We start from the raw sequence: 15227 nt of genomic DNA, 5'->3' as shown, positions 1-15227 counted from the left end.
CCTCAAATTCAAGGAACTGGATTTCATAGTAGCATTTTCTCTTCTTTTTGGTGGGCAGAGAGTTCCTGTCAGTTTCAACAGCTTTGAATTGCCATTTCTCCTCTGGCCATCCTTCTGAGACTGAAAAAGCTCTAGGCACCAGCAGAAGGAATCCCAAACTATTATAAAGTTACTTATTCAAGGTATAGATATTATACACACCATGTTATTTTTCTAGGAAAAGAGATGCCAGAACTCACCATGAACACCTCCCTTATTCTCTTAGAATGGCAATGGCAGCTGCCTGAGAGGTGTTGGAACTGAGTTCAGGTGAGTTCTGACTGAAAGAAAAGCCCTGTACATATGATAGATTTATAATTACAGTACAGTGGTAACTCGGGTTACATACGCTTCAGGTTATATACGCTTCAGGTTACAGACTCCGCTAACCCAGAAATAGTACCTCGGGTTAAGAACTTTGCTTCAGGGTGAGAACAGAAATTGCACAGCGGCAGTGCAGCAGCAGTGGGAGGCCCCATTAGCTAAAGTGGTACCTCAGGTTAAGAACAGTTTCAGGTTAAGAATGGACCTCCGGAACGAATTAAGTACTTAACCCGAGGTATCACTGTATAGATCAGGAGTCATGCAACATGGTGCCCTCTAGACGTTGTTGGACTACAACACCCATCAGCCGCAGCCAATGGTAAGGAAAAGATGGGGGTTGGGTATTTATAGTAATCCATGAAGGGTTTTTTAGTTTGATGCCTAGTTGTGTCTATCCACTTGTGAAATGGGACTTGACCTTCCTCCCCTGCCCTCGGTTAGAGAGGTATAGGGAACAACATTGGATATCATTCCTTGTTTTATATGTGGTTTGATGCAGGTATGTTTAAGACATTTATAATTAAAAAGGAAACTAGCACTTGGAATTTAGCTCCAAAACACTCTGGCAATATACAGAGCTCATTCATCTAGAACTCATGTTACATGATACCCCGCTGCCAATGTCCATTTCAGGTAATCATCACTGAATGTCCCTGGGTCCATAGGTTCCATATTCCACCCCTCTGGACAAGTACAAAAATAGGGGTGGGATTTATAATCACTGACTGATGTGCTTGGCCAGTTCTCACCATTTATGAAAATCACCTGATCAGCTTCGATTTTAAAAATTGTCTTGAGGTGTGTGCCCAATGTGAAGTCATCACAAAACACTCTATTTTAATTAGCTTTAGTTAATTTTAACAGGATCATGCCCAGCTTTTTTTGGGGGGGGGGGAGTTGCCAGTATGTTGTTCTTGAAAGTTTATTTTTTAAATATTTTGTATATATTATTTGCCACGTGAAGAATGCAAAAAGTCAAGGTGAAACAAACTGCAAATAATATGCAGGTTTTGCTTTGAAGTAAACTGGATAGGATTGACTTCTGAGTAAACATGAATTGGATCAGGTTCAAAGTAATTTCTTCTTCTTCTTCTTCTTCTTCTTCTTCTTCTTCTTCTTCTCTCTCTCTCTCTCTCTCTCTCTCGTTCCTTTCGCCTCCCTCCCTTCTCTTTGCTTCCCTTCCCACTTTACTTAGAAGCCACCCTGCTGCAGTGTTCCCTTGGGTTTACTCCTAAGTAGATATGTCATAGCTCCCCTAATCATCTGCCTCTCTAAATATGTTTTTAATAGCCCCACTCCAGCTAACCAAGCTGCAATCCATAACACCATTTACTTGGGAGTAAGTCCCACTGAATACAGTAGGGCCTTACTTCTGAGCAGGAACAAGTTACAATTTGTCCTGTCAATAACTGCCTTGCAAGACAAGCCTTAAAGCAAATTGCCTTTTGTACATTGTATGGTTTGAAACTGAAGTCTGATACTTCAGCCCGATAATTTTGTACCTTTGGCATATTCACGCCTTTTCTGATTCCGGACCTGGCCTACACACACACGTAAAAACTAGGTCATGCAAGTTTGGGTTTATGATTTCTTCTTGAGCATCAAAGTGGGTGGTGCTGTAGTTAAGACTGCTTGACTGGGCCTTAGGAGAACAGGGTTCAAATCCCAACTCAGCCATACAACGCACACCTCTGGGTGTGTCTTACCATGCCCACTGACACCAGTGTTCATGTAAGGCTGTCATGCTTTGCCTATTGACTCCTATGTTCATCTGGGTGTGTCGTGTCATGTCCCTTGGCTCCTATGTTCATCTGGGTGTGTCGTGTCATGTCCCTTGGCTCCTATGCCATATTTAGGGGATTCCAATTTCTCTCACAGATCTACAATTCCCAGAGTGGTTTAACAATCTCCCTTGCCAGAGAACTTTGGCAATTGTAGTTCTGAGATGAATAAGGACCTCTTAACCACTCTCAGCACTCTTAACAAACAATAGTTCCCAGGATTCTTTGAGGCAAAACAACAGCTGCCTAAAGTAGTGTGATATCTTGCCCTGGTATCTACTGATGAAGGCACGTAATAAACACTATCATCATCATCATCATCATCATCATCATCATCATCATCAATATTAAAGCCCACTCCTTGTCCTCTTGAGGTTTGCCAGCTTCCGTGTAGGAGAGCTCCATGCTACTTACGTATCCTTCCGTGCTCTGTGGCATCCTGGTCCAGCTTTGGCATGGCTAGGTCTTGGCAAGACTGATCATGGCTATTTTAAAGAAGCAGGTATCATAACAACCACCTGGCCTGGAAATACATGAATCCCAGTGGTCCCCCACATCCAGAAACCCATCTGCTTGCTACACTTTAGGCAAAAGTTTCTGAACTGCCTTCAAGGGTAGCCCCATGTACAGCAGACAAGAGTAGTCAAGTTGAAGTGCTGCACCACAGGATCAGCCAATGCAGAAAACATGTGCCTATAGCCACCAGTCTTAATCTGGCCAACCAGGAGGATGCCCAGATCCAGGAGCACTCCTAAGCCACAAATGCCACAATAAATCCTTAAGATGGCACATGATTCTTCATTCCTTTTCTTAACAGTCTTCTGCACAATTTCTCTTGAGAGAAGGCTGTTATTTGGCAGGGTCCACATCTAGCTAGCGCCAGTAAAACATGGCCCTGCAGCAGCAGCAGCAGCAGCAGCAGCAGCAGCTGCTTAAAATGCGTCGGCGTATTATGCAGGCATTGAAAAAAAAAAGATTAATTATAATGACTATCATTTCAAAGTCACTGAAAATGGGCGATGCTATCTCCTGTTTCTCCTATTGTAGGAATACCAACTAGCAACCCATCCTTAGTTGTCTCTCAGACTGAGAGAAGCAATGCAGGGGAAGAACACTGCCAAGTTCACTCACCCGTTGTGGGGAAGTATAGTATTCAAATTGACTGCAGGATAAATTTCTAGTCTCCTCTGTTGCTTTTCTCCTTTTCTCTTACCCTCATCTACCTTACTATCTTCTGCTTCATCTGTGCCACATCTTCCACACAACCAGTCAAATCTGTTTTGTGCTTGACCTATGCCCTGCATCACATCATGTATTATCTGTATCATTATCATGGTCTCTATCGGTAGGTTTAGCTAGATAAATGGAAACGTGAAACAAGGGTAGAAGAGTGTGCTGATCTGCTTGCTGTTCAGGGGATCCTGAAAGGTAAGTTTCCTACTGTGGTGTAACTTATGTCAAGTTCTTCTGTAACCAACCTGCCAATCACTCTGGATGGTTTTCTTTGAAGCTGAAGTTCCACACATAGTTTTTTTAGCTGCAAATTGTGTATGTTACTCAGATAGCCATGTGAGTGGGCTGGGCAGGCATAGATCTACATGTCTGGCAAGCAATCACCTTTGTGGATGGATACATTACTTTTTGACACTCATTGAAAGTTATTTTTGAGAGTGTCATGACTAAGTTGGCACAGCACACCAGCATCAAGCATGCTGTGCTCAGATCACTGGTTCATAGGGCGAGGCCTGCCCTATGAAACCAATGTGCTGCGCATGCCAGAAAAACCACTTTCTCCCTCTCTGCTTGTGCTTAATTGTCTGTAATCCTAAAACCCTTTCAAAACCACTGTCATTCATAGTAAGAGGTGATCTACAAATACAGCAGAATGAAATCATGCTGTCTTTTTTGGATTAGCCCATTTCAGAGTACAAGCAGAGGGATACATGTTGAAAGCCCAAGAAAAACAAGCCCTCCCTGTACATAGATTGGATTGCCCCATTTCAGCTTGCATAATTGCCTGCCTACTTTTCTGTGTTTTCATAGCACCTGACAGAAAAGTGGGGGCAGGGGGAGTGGGAAAGAAATGCAGCCTATGAGGTTGGAGTCAACTGATTGACAGTCAAAAGCCCTTGTCAAGATGAAGGGCCTTTTACCACACCTTTTCATTCATCTCCATAAAACAGGACTGTTGTCTCTGATGTAGGCAGCATGCCTCCAAAGGCATCTCAACTGGGGAGTGTGCTCTTTCAGGCTCCCCAGAGGCAATTGGTCTCTACACATACAGTTGCACACATGAAGGCCCATCTCTGTAGATGTTTACACTATAGAGAGGGCCAGCATCTTGGACGGATTTAAAAGATGAATAGACAAAGCATTTGATTTGATGACTTCAGTGGCCCTGAAGGTCCTTGCTTATAGGGCCTGAAACTTATGGATGTCTACTGTTTTCCTAGTTTGCTGCAGAGACAGATATAGGGCAGTGCAACTGGTTTCACCGTACTGGGTGCCAAGCTGAAATTTGAAAGACCAGAGTCTGTTTACCATATGGGTGTGAAGATTACTTAAAAAAAGGAAATTCAGAATTCACCCAACCAAATTATGGACGAATTTTCTAAAGGGACTTCACTCCTCACTTCTAGCTTTGTGCTCAGGCAGTGAGTTGGTGCACAGAATGCTTCAGCAGGTCTATGGCCTAATCCTCACACAGTATGAGGGGAGAGAGAGTGTCATGACTAAGTTCGTGCAGCACGCAAGCCTCAGGTGTGTTCTGCTCAAGTCATTGGCTCATAGGGCGAGGCCTGCCCCATGAAACCAATGAGCCCTGGGCAAAATATGTCACTCTCTTTCTCTCCATATGTCTAACTGCTTGACTACTTGTGTGTTTTCATAGCACCTGACAGAAAAGAACAGGCGTGGAAAAGGGAGGGGAGGGAATGCAGAAATAGACCTGTGAGGGACATACTAGCCAAGCTTCAGAAATTGCCTCCAGGCATGATTAGTGTTATGATTATCTAAAGCTAAGTTTTGAGGTTGGGCAGCATCAAGAGCCGCCACCAGCTCTATGAATAAAACGGTCATCTTTCACAGCCGGTTTTAGAAATCTCAGACAAGCCTTTCACAATCTCTGTCAGGGTAGGAGGAGCACAGGGACATAGGAACTGCTTCATATATCCAAGTGAGACCATGGGCCCATCTAATTTAGTCTTGCCAACAACACTGACTGGCCTCCCCAAGGTTTCAGGCAAGGGCCTCTTTTGGCCCTGCCTAGAGATGCCAGGAGCTGCAGCTTAAGCACAGGGGACCTGTATTTTTATGGTCCTCATAAGGTCTTGTGATGCCAACATGGTCGTCCTATTTGGGTGTTCGTCCTTTGGTAAAACAATATTTTCCTTTAGAACTGGGTGTGCAGAGCTGAAGTCACCCTCTACTCTCTGGGTAACTTCATTTTGCTGCCACCCGTTTCCTTATTGCAGGGAATAATTGTCCATCTGTACATATTATTGTTGCATGCACACACCATTCTCAGAGGACTGAGAGACTCCAGGGATTCCAGCACATCCCCTGGGTCTGGTTTCCTTGGAATGAAGGTCAATAAAGACTATGGTGTTGTAAATATATGAACTATTTGAAAGGCAATTGTAATGAACAGATTACGCTAATAGGACTTCAATAAGTTCTGTAAGGAGGACTATTTGAAATATTACAAAAAAGACTATGAAGAGAACTATTAGTTAATGATAATGAAGAGTAATAGAGAAATTAAGAAATGCAGAATAAGTGATAAAGAACAGAAAATCAGCAGAGGTGGAAGTCTAAAATATTGCATTGTATAAGATAAGAAGTTATGTTAAATGATTGTTGGAAATGATATGTTAAAAAACCAATAAAATGTGTGTGTGTGTATATATATATATATATAGACAGACTGTGGTGTCTTTAGGATATATGGTTTTATTTACACATATATACAACATGAGAGTAGGGTGGAAGGGCTCACAGCATGAATACTGCAGCAGACCTGTCTCAGAGATGGAAAGAAAATACAGTTCCTACCAAGGAAGAATGGCAGATAAAACTGATGGACTACGCTGAAATGGCAAAACTGACCGGAAGAATTAGGAACCAGGAAGAATCAAATTTTAATAAGGAATGGAGAATGTGTATAATGTATATGGAAAATATTGTAAACAATTAAAATCATTAGTAGGATTGATGTGATACTTGTAGTTAAAAGTTGAATTATGGATTATTTTAAAGATTTGACAAAATTGGAGTAATAGAGGAGATGCAGGAGAAAATTTTTGGCATAAGGATCCACAAAAGGTGAGGAGGGAAGTCAAAGGTGATTTATTGATTATACTTTAATTGGTTTCAGCACAGAGCAAGCCAAACCTCTGTGTCTCAAGCTTTCAGCACCAGCGAAAACTCTCTCTCTCTCTCTCTCTCTCTCTCTCTCTCTTACACACACACACACACACACACAGTCCCTCTTGGCATATTGTTCTCCATTCTAGGATGAGGTGGCATCCAGCCAGGTGAGATGGGGGTAGTCCTACCCATTTGTCTCTATGGCAACCTCTTTGGACATGTAAATGGCAGCACTTAAGTGGGCAGCTAAGGCCGTTTTTCTTACAAAGAAATGATCCAGCAGGTTTCCTCTTACAGATTCTAACCTCACAGTTACAAGGTCACAGGTCTGGAAGGAAGCCACGGCTATCACCCAGGCTGCCCCCCCCCTATAATGCAGTTGCAGTGTGCACAGACCTGTTGGAGATACATCTAGCCACTCTAGTGCTTTGAGACTGTTCATACAACTTCTTCTCCTGAGACATCATCTACTGTACTCACCTTGATCCTACATTATTCCAACTATTTGATAGTAGCTCCTTGCAGGAATCATGGCTAAAACCTACATACAAGTAGGTACAATGGGGACGAGCACACAAAGCTCCACCCCGTTTCCAACCCATGCAGGATCAGGGTGAGAAATTGTGCAGTGATCCTCCAGGAATAGGAGTCAACTGACAGTCATCCTCTACGAATTTGGGAGTGATGAGTACAAAGCTCAGTGCACTCTTCCTGCTCACATGTAGATTTTTATGAACAAGACTATTCTATTTTTAATATTGTATCATATTTTTAAAAACGGCAGCCCAGAGAACCTATGTCAGCCATATATATATATATATATATATATGCAGGTTTTGGTGTCCTCGGGTGTCTTCCCGTGTAAAAGTTGGGGTGTCTAGGCGACGTTTCGACGAGGTCTCACTCGTCATCTTCAGGCTGGTGCTTTCGGCTTCTTGTTACTGGAACAGAGCAGGATCTCAGTGTTTGAGTTCCTATAAATACTGTAGAGGGGGTGTGGTGTATAGCCTCCAATGTTCTGGGCAGAGAGGAAGTTCCCAGGCTAGTGTGCCTTTTCTTCTTTTGTTCCTTAATTACTTGAGAGATTTCTTGAGTGATTTCTTGAGTGATATCCTGAGTACCACTTAGGTGGGTCATTAGGTGTGGATTAGTTGTTAAAGTCTTTGTGTCTTGACCTCTTGAACTTTGTGAAGAGTTTTCCTGAGAAGATGGCTGTACTGTATTTAGTTGTGCTCTGGCTTGGCTTCGTGTATAGGGGCGAGCTGTGGTTTTGTGGCTTGTGTCAGCCAGATCTGTGTAGGGATTGCAGGGGGGTGCAGCATCCGGAGGTGCCACCATGGATTGGCCATCCAGTAGCCAATCCATGGTGGCACCTCCGGATGCTGCACCCCCCTGCAATCCCTACACAGATCTGGCTGACACAAGCCACAAAACCACAGCTCGCCCCTATACACGAAGCCAAGCCAGAGCACAACTAAATACAGTACAGCCATCTTCTCAGGAAAACTCTTCACAAAGTTCAAGAGGTCAAGACACAAAGACTTTAACAACTAATCCACACCTAATGACCCACCTAAGTGGTACTCAGGATATCACTCAAGAAATCACTCAAGATATCTCTCAAGTAATTAAGGAACAAAAGAAGAAAAGGCACACTAGCCTGGGAACTTCCTCTCTGCCCAGAACATTGGAGGCTATACACCACACCCCCTCTACAGTATTTATAGGAACTCAAACACTGAGATCCTGCTCTGTTCCAGTAACAAGAAGCCGAAAGCACCAGCCTGAAGATGACGAGTGAGACCTCGTCGAAACGTCGCCTAGACACCCCAACTTTTACACGGGAAGACACCCGAGGACACCAAAACCTGCATTCCTGTACCCGTGAAAATCTACGAAAGCATATATATATATATATATATATATATATATATATATATATATGGACACCTTTGTCACCTGGAATAATTTTATACCTAGATGAAGAGGTGAAATCTATCACAATATCTATTGGCAATAAAACTCTAGGTATGGAAGAAGGATTATTGTGATTACACCACTGTAATGTAACCTGAGATGATATGTTGCACTGAAGCTTTTCCTTGATAGCCACTTTGTGACTTTCATTTTCTGCTGCTGAACTAGATTTACCTGTAGGGAAGAGATAACATATGTGTCACCCAGGATACTTTTCAGTTTATCTTTTTACCGGCAGCATCATACCCTGCATTGCTTGGGAATTATAAGAAACAAAAAATCATTGCAATTACGAAAGGTTCGGTTCACCATTCAAAATGGCATCCAATCATATCAAAACATAAGTGGTAACCTTGTGCTTTATATCAGGGGCCATCATGCAAGAATTTGGTTATGAAATATGAAGTAGTATTCAAGGGCATTGCTCACAAACATTTCAAAATGCAAAGCAGAATATAATACATTTTTATTGTTTGATAATAGTACTGTATTGTTATTTTGTTTGCTGAATGAATGTATAACAAAATCTGAAGTAGGTTGGAGTCAACTGACAGTTAACAGCCTTCATCAAGATCAAGGGTCTTTTACCACACTTTCTATTCATCTCCATAAAACAGGACATTTGTCTCTGATGGAGGGAGGTCACATATTACTTAAAGGTAAAGGGACCCCTGACCATTTGGTCCAGTTGTGGCTGACTCTGGGGTTGCGGCGCTCATCTCGCTTTATTGGCCAAGGGAGCCGGCGTACAGCTTCCGGGTCATGTGGCCAGCATGACTAGGCAGCTTCTGGTAAACCAGAGCAGCACACGGAAATGCCGTTTACCTTCCCGCCGGAGCGGTTCCTATTTATCTACTTGCACTTTGATGTGCTTTCGAACTGCTAGATCGGCAGGAGCAGGGACCGAGCAACAAGAGCTCACCCCGTTGCAGGGATTTGAACCGCCGACCTTCTGATCGGCAAGTCCTAGGCTCTGTGGTTTAACCCACAGTGCCACCCGCGTCCCTTCACATATTACGTACATCTACACAAAACCCAGTCAGTGAGGTAAGAGTTTCTTCTCTGAAATGACAGGTGGTGCTCAGCTTCAGGAATATGCATACCTGAGGGTGTTCATAACACAAACAAACAAAACAAGGGGACACAGAAAACTGCCATTTGAAGGAGATGATTGTTGAAGGTGGGGGAAGGATGTCTTTTTTAAAACACAAGGGGCCCATGGCCCATCTAGTCCAGCATCCTGTTCTCACAGTGGCCAACCAGTTGCCTATGGGAGTCCGGAAGCAGCACTCCCCAGTTACAATTCCCAGCTACTGGCATTCAGAGGCATACTGCCTACAAGACTGGAGATGGAACATAGCCAACCAAGAAACAGGTTCAAGCAAGGAAGCCATTCCACAGATGTACAGCACAATCTTTGCTCAAAAGTAAATCCTATTGAATTCAGTTGGGCTTACTATGAGCCAGGTAAGTACTCTTTACAGTCCTGTTTAGGGAAGTTTTTAATGTTTAATGCTGTATTGTGTTTTTAACATTCGGTTGGGAGCCACCTAGAGTGGCTGGGGAAACCCAGCCAAGTGGGCGGGGTATAAATAAATAAATAAATTATTATTATTATTATTATTATTATTATTATTATTATTATTAGTTTGGACTGCAGCCTTAGGGAATGAGTAGTTCAAAAGGGGCCATAGCTCAGTGGTATATCTAAGTGGGTGAATAGTGGGAAGGATAGATGTCATTCACAATGTCCCTGTTTCTGTCCTTGATATTTCCAGTTTAAAATGTATTAGGTGAGCAGCAGATGTGAAAACCTCTGCTTGCAATCTGTTGCCAGTAGACAATATGGGGCTGGGAGGACAAGAAATCCGATGCCATATAAGATGGCTTGCGATGAATATGGCTGATTTATTTGGCATATGTTTTCATAGCTAGCAGCCGACAGACTGTATTCGAGACCCATAAAATGGGATAGCAAGGCTGCTTCCCTCTCTTAAGCAAAAGTAATTTTTAAAAACCACCACTTGCTTTGTAAACCTGGGCTTCTCCATTCATCACACTGCCTGCTTGTCAAGCCAGTTTGGCGGAACATGCTCTCTTGCCAAGCAACACTGGCAGCTGAAGAGCAAATTCCATTCCATCTTCCACACCCTGCTCCGCTCTGCTCATGGAGGGGATAAATTCTGAAACCCATCTAAAACCACTTGAATATTATTAGACCAGCAGCGAATCCTGAGAATTAGCTAGGATTCCTTTTTGTATTGGCAATCAAACCACATAGTCATCATGATTCACTGCCTCAGAATCAACGAAGTGACCAATAACTGGTAGTATCAGCACTGCAGGGCCAAGTTAGTCACAGACTTGGACTCTCCACCACTCCCTTCGCCTGGGTTTCAGAAGCCATATTTGTGCATCAGATGGATCCTTAAAAGTTGGTGATTTCACCTGTTTTGCAGGGGAAAGTTTGCATTCAATCAGATATACTACTTGAGATATTGTTTGTTGAACTGTGGTGATTGAATTCCAAGGGATGAATCCATGGAGAGCTATCAATGGCTACTAGCCATAATGGCTATATTCCACCTCCACTGTTGAGGCAGCATGCCTCTGGATATGAGTTGGGAATTGCAGGTGAGAAAAGTGCTATTGCACTCAGGTCCTGCTTTTGGACTTCCTATGGGCATCAAATTGACCACTGTGGGAACAGGATGCTGGGCTAGATGGACTTTGGCCAGACTCAACAAGGTCTTATACTCTGTGCTTCACATAGATGCTGGTAGCTGTACAGCTCAATTTTGCATTAAACCAGGTTTCCTCAACCTCGGCCCTCCAGATGTTTTGAGACTACAATTCCCATTATCCCTGACCACTGGTCCTGCTAGCTAGGGATCAGGGGAGTTGTGGGCCAAAAACATCTGGAGGAAGCCTGCATTAAACAAACCAATAAACCTGAAAGGGGAATTGATGAGCTGAAACATGGGCAATTCAACAGGCAGTTATCACTGGTTCCCCCATCTATGCTGATCAAAAAGCAATAAAAAGGTTTGACCCACAAAGAGGATTCTTAAAATTAACATTTCTGGTAACTTTCTCTGAATAGCATTTAGTACGAGTGAACATTATAAGAGGATCTTAATCTTGTCTGTGCTCTGTTTGCTTTAACTTTTATTTCTTAAAGTCAATATTTTAAGCAAACATTATAGGAGGATCTTAGCCATGGGTAAAGTGCATTGCTGGTTAATTTAGCACTATATTAAGTGTCAAGACTCTGTTTTAATTCTAGTAGAAAAGGACTCTGATCTCGTAGCAACCTTAGTTTAGCCTCTGGTCTAAAATCATCTTACATGGCTGCCACATGTCACATAGTAGCTGCTATTTATATTTCCTCCTTCATCACAATTTCTCTACAATATACATTGCATGGAGAATCAGAGTAGCATTGCCAACTTTCCCCCCAGCAGAGGTTGTGAGCCTTTAATACCCATGCTTCATATCAAACAGAAATTTAGCAGGTAAAACTTTGCACAGATGGCAAAGAGGGTTCCTGCCAGAAAAAGTTGGCAACCTTCCCTTGCCCCATTTACCTACCTGGCTATCCCTTTCATATAAGGAAACCATATCTGCTTGTAGATTAAGAATTGCATCCAACATAGTGTAATGATTTCTGCCTGTACAACAGGACTGCACCATCCTCCCCAAATCTGTTCCTTAGAGTTCCTCCAACGCTCTGGAGAAAATGGGGGAGTATGGGTGTGGGAAAAGGGAGAGGAGACCCAAGGCACAGGTGGAAGTCCTTGTGCCAGCAGGACAACTATGTTAGATAAGGCCCTATGTCTTGAGTGTGCAGATGTTCACATAATCTACACAAAGTTTTCTTGCACAGAAATGATATTATCAGCCTCTGTACCATGGCTTTTAACAGCCAGTGTGGTAGGAGTCAGTGTGATATAGTGGTTTGACAGTCGGACTAGGACCTGGGCGACCAGGGTTCAAATCCCCATATAAAGCTCACCCAATGACTTTGGGCCATCAGTCACTCACTCTCAGCCTAAGCTAGCTCACATGTTTTTGCAAGAATGAAAAGAGGAAGGCAGAGAACTAGTTACACCATCTTGAGCAACTTGGATGAAAGGTGGAATATAAATGTAAGAAGCTAATAAAATAAAATTGATCAGCAGATGTTATTTTATTTTATTTTATTTATTTAACTTATTAGTCACTTGTCACCAAGAAGCTGCACAAGTAACTTAAAGAAAAATATACAATACATAATACCATGGCAGGGGAAAGGGAGAATTATATAATACACAAATATTTCATATAACATAGCATTTATGGAAAAACCAAGCCAACACAATATAAATAGCAGCAAACATAATTAACAATACTCAAATACTACAGTGATACTTCCAACAACTAACTAGAAAATAAACAAAAACCATTCACATTAAACCAACAATTTCCTCCCTTAATCTCTCCATCCCACCCTCCCACCCAGAAGTGTGGTGCCACAGCCAGCTGTAGCAAATCAGCGGTAGGTAGGTCCAGTGCTATCCAGGGATGGCTCAGTCTCTCTCTTCTCCTGTCAGCAGGGGAGCGACAGTTAGTAGAACATGCCACTCCCCATGCTGTAAGAAAACATCATATGCCAATTTCTCAGGTGCAGCACCAGACAGTTGGTGCCTCTGAGCAATTGCCAATGGTCTGAGTCTTCAGAAGGGCTCCCCACCAAACTTGCTGCCAATACCAAATGCTACCCAGGTTTCAGTGACCACCCAAGCACCAGAGACCAGGCAGCTGTGAAGAAATTCAGGCCATTGAAACAATCATATGACTCATCTCCAAAATAAAGGCATTTGGAGGGAAGGAATTAAGTTTCCCCATTCTCTTGCTGCTTTTTATGGAGAGTCACCATATTGGTTATTTGACATTTGGGGGGCAAGATTCTGTCTCAGGCGCCAACATAGCTCCTCCTGAAATCAGATTTGCCCTGTTTTCTCCTCACGCTTCCTAGAACTCCAGCAATACTACTCCATTAAAATAAAAAAAGAAATCATTTCTATTTCTTTTAATTAAACAGCTGGACAGGGTTTTTTAAATATATATATATATATGTTCCCCCCACCAATAACACATAGTCGATGTGGAGTCATCGCTGAATTTGCTGCATGCTTGTTAGACATATCCAAAGTGTAGGCAGTGTGACCTTTTGCAGAGATTTGCTGCAGTACATGTGGAGGAGGTGGCGGGAAAGAAATGTGTTGAGGACATTTTCTGCACTGGCTTTCAAAGCGCCAGATTCAGCTTCCCTCCTTATTTCCCCTCATTAATGCATAGCCATGTTAGGAAAGGCTAGACCTGTTGATGTTCTGCCTGTCGTGTTAAAGATAGTGATATACGAGGACCTCCTCCACATCCCCCAACCCGCTGCCCAAAAAATTAGCAACGGGTACTCTTCCATTCTTAAGGAAATCAGCCCTGAGTGCTCACTGGAAGGACAGATCCTGAAGCTGAGACTCCAATACTTTGGCCACCTCATGAGAAGAGAAGACTCCCTGGAAAAGACCCTGATGTTGGGAAAGATGGAGGGCACAAGAAGAAGGGGACGACAGAGGACGAGATGGTGGGACAGTGTTCTCAAAGCCACAAACATGAGTCTGACCAAACTGTGGGAGGCAGTGGAGGACAGGAGTGCCTGGCGTGCTCTGGTCCATGGGGTCACAAAGAGTCAGACATGAGTAAAAGACTAAACAACACACTCTTCCAGAATGACTAAAGTCCAGAAAACAACTCATTTTAGGAAGTCTACATTCTGCAGTGCTTCTCCTTTATAAGATGTGAACTGCCCTGCCCCCATACCTGTGACCCCTCCCCCTTTACCAAGACAGGTAAGGACCTTGATTGGTCTAAGCCGCAGTCCAGGGCCAGCACAGCCTCACCTGATCCAGATATAGCAGAGAGATAAAAAATGATGCCCCAGACATTTAAAACACCCTTATGCCACTTTGATGGCCATGGCTTTCCCCAAATAATCTTGGGGAGTATAGTTTGTTAAGGTTGCTGAGAGCTGTTATGAGATCCTCCAGCGGGCTACAAATCCCAGCGCCCTTAATGAACTACAGTTCCCAGGATTCTTTGGGACGAGCCACAACAGTCAAAGTGGTACAAGAATGATTTAAATGTATGGCAAGGATGTGACCATAGAGTTGAGTGCCATTGGTGTACTAATGACATCCCACCCCAAAAACTCACCATGGCTGCTCCCAGTGGCTTCATTGAGATGCTAAGAAGCATGGGTGATAAAAAATGATGCCCCACTCAAGCATACCGTAACATGTGCACCCATTTAATGCTGCTTGCCGGAGGTAGGATCGGAACACACTGCCATACAGCACGGCCTTTACTAACAAAACTACTATAGGTCTCATAGGGTTGCTGGTTACTCTGGCCTGTTCCTTTAACAGCTTAGGTATCAAGGAATCAGCAGGTGAAGCTTTTCAAAGCATGGAGGAGAGCATCATGAAAGCTACTGCTTCTCACTGGATCTGCTGTCTTTTCAGGATAGAAATCTGTAGACCTCTCAATGCCTTGAATTGCTAGAAAGAGTGAGGCAGATTGACTATTAAACAGGAAGCTTTTCCTACACCCAGAATACTGGGAACAACATAGGGCTGAGTGGGTAAGGAAACCTTGCTCATAATCACATGCTTTCAGACTTGAAATAAAATGTTGCAG

The sequence above is a fragment of the Podarcis erhardii genome (assembly GCF_964252035.2).
Source record: "Podarcis erhardii genome assembly, chromosome: 4".
In the NCBI taxonomy this organism is placed as follows: Eukaryota; Metazoa; Chordata; class Lepidosauria; order Squamata; family Lacertidae; genus Podarcis; species Podarcis erhardii.
This window is presented reverse-complemented; position numbering follows the sequence as displayed.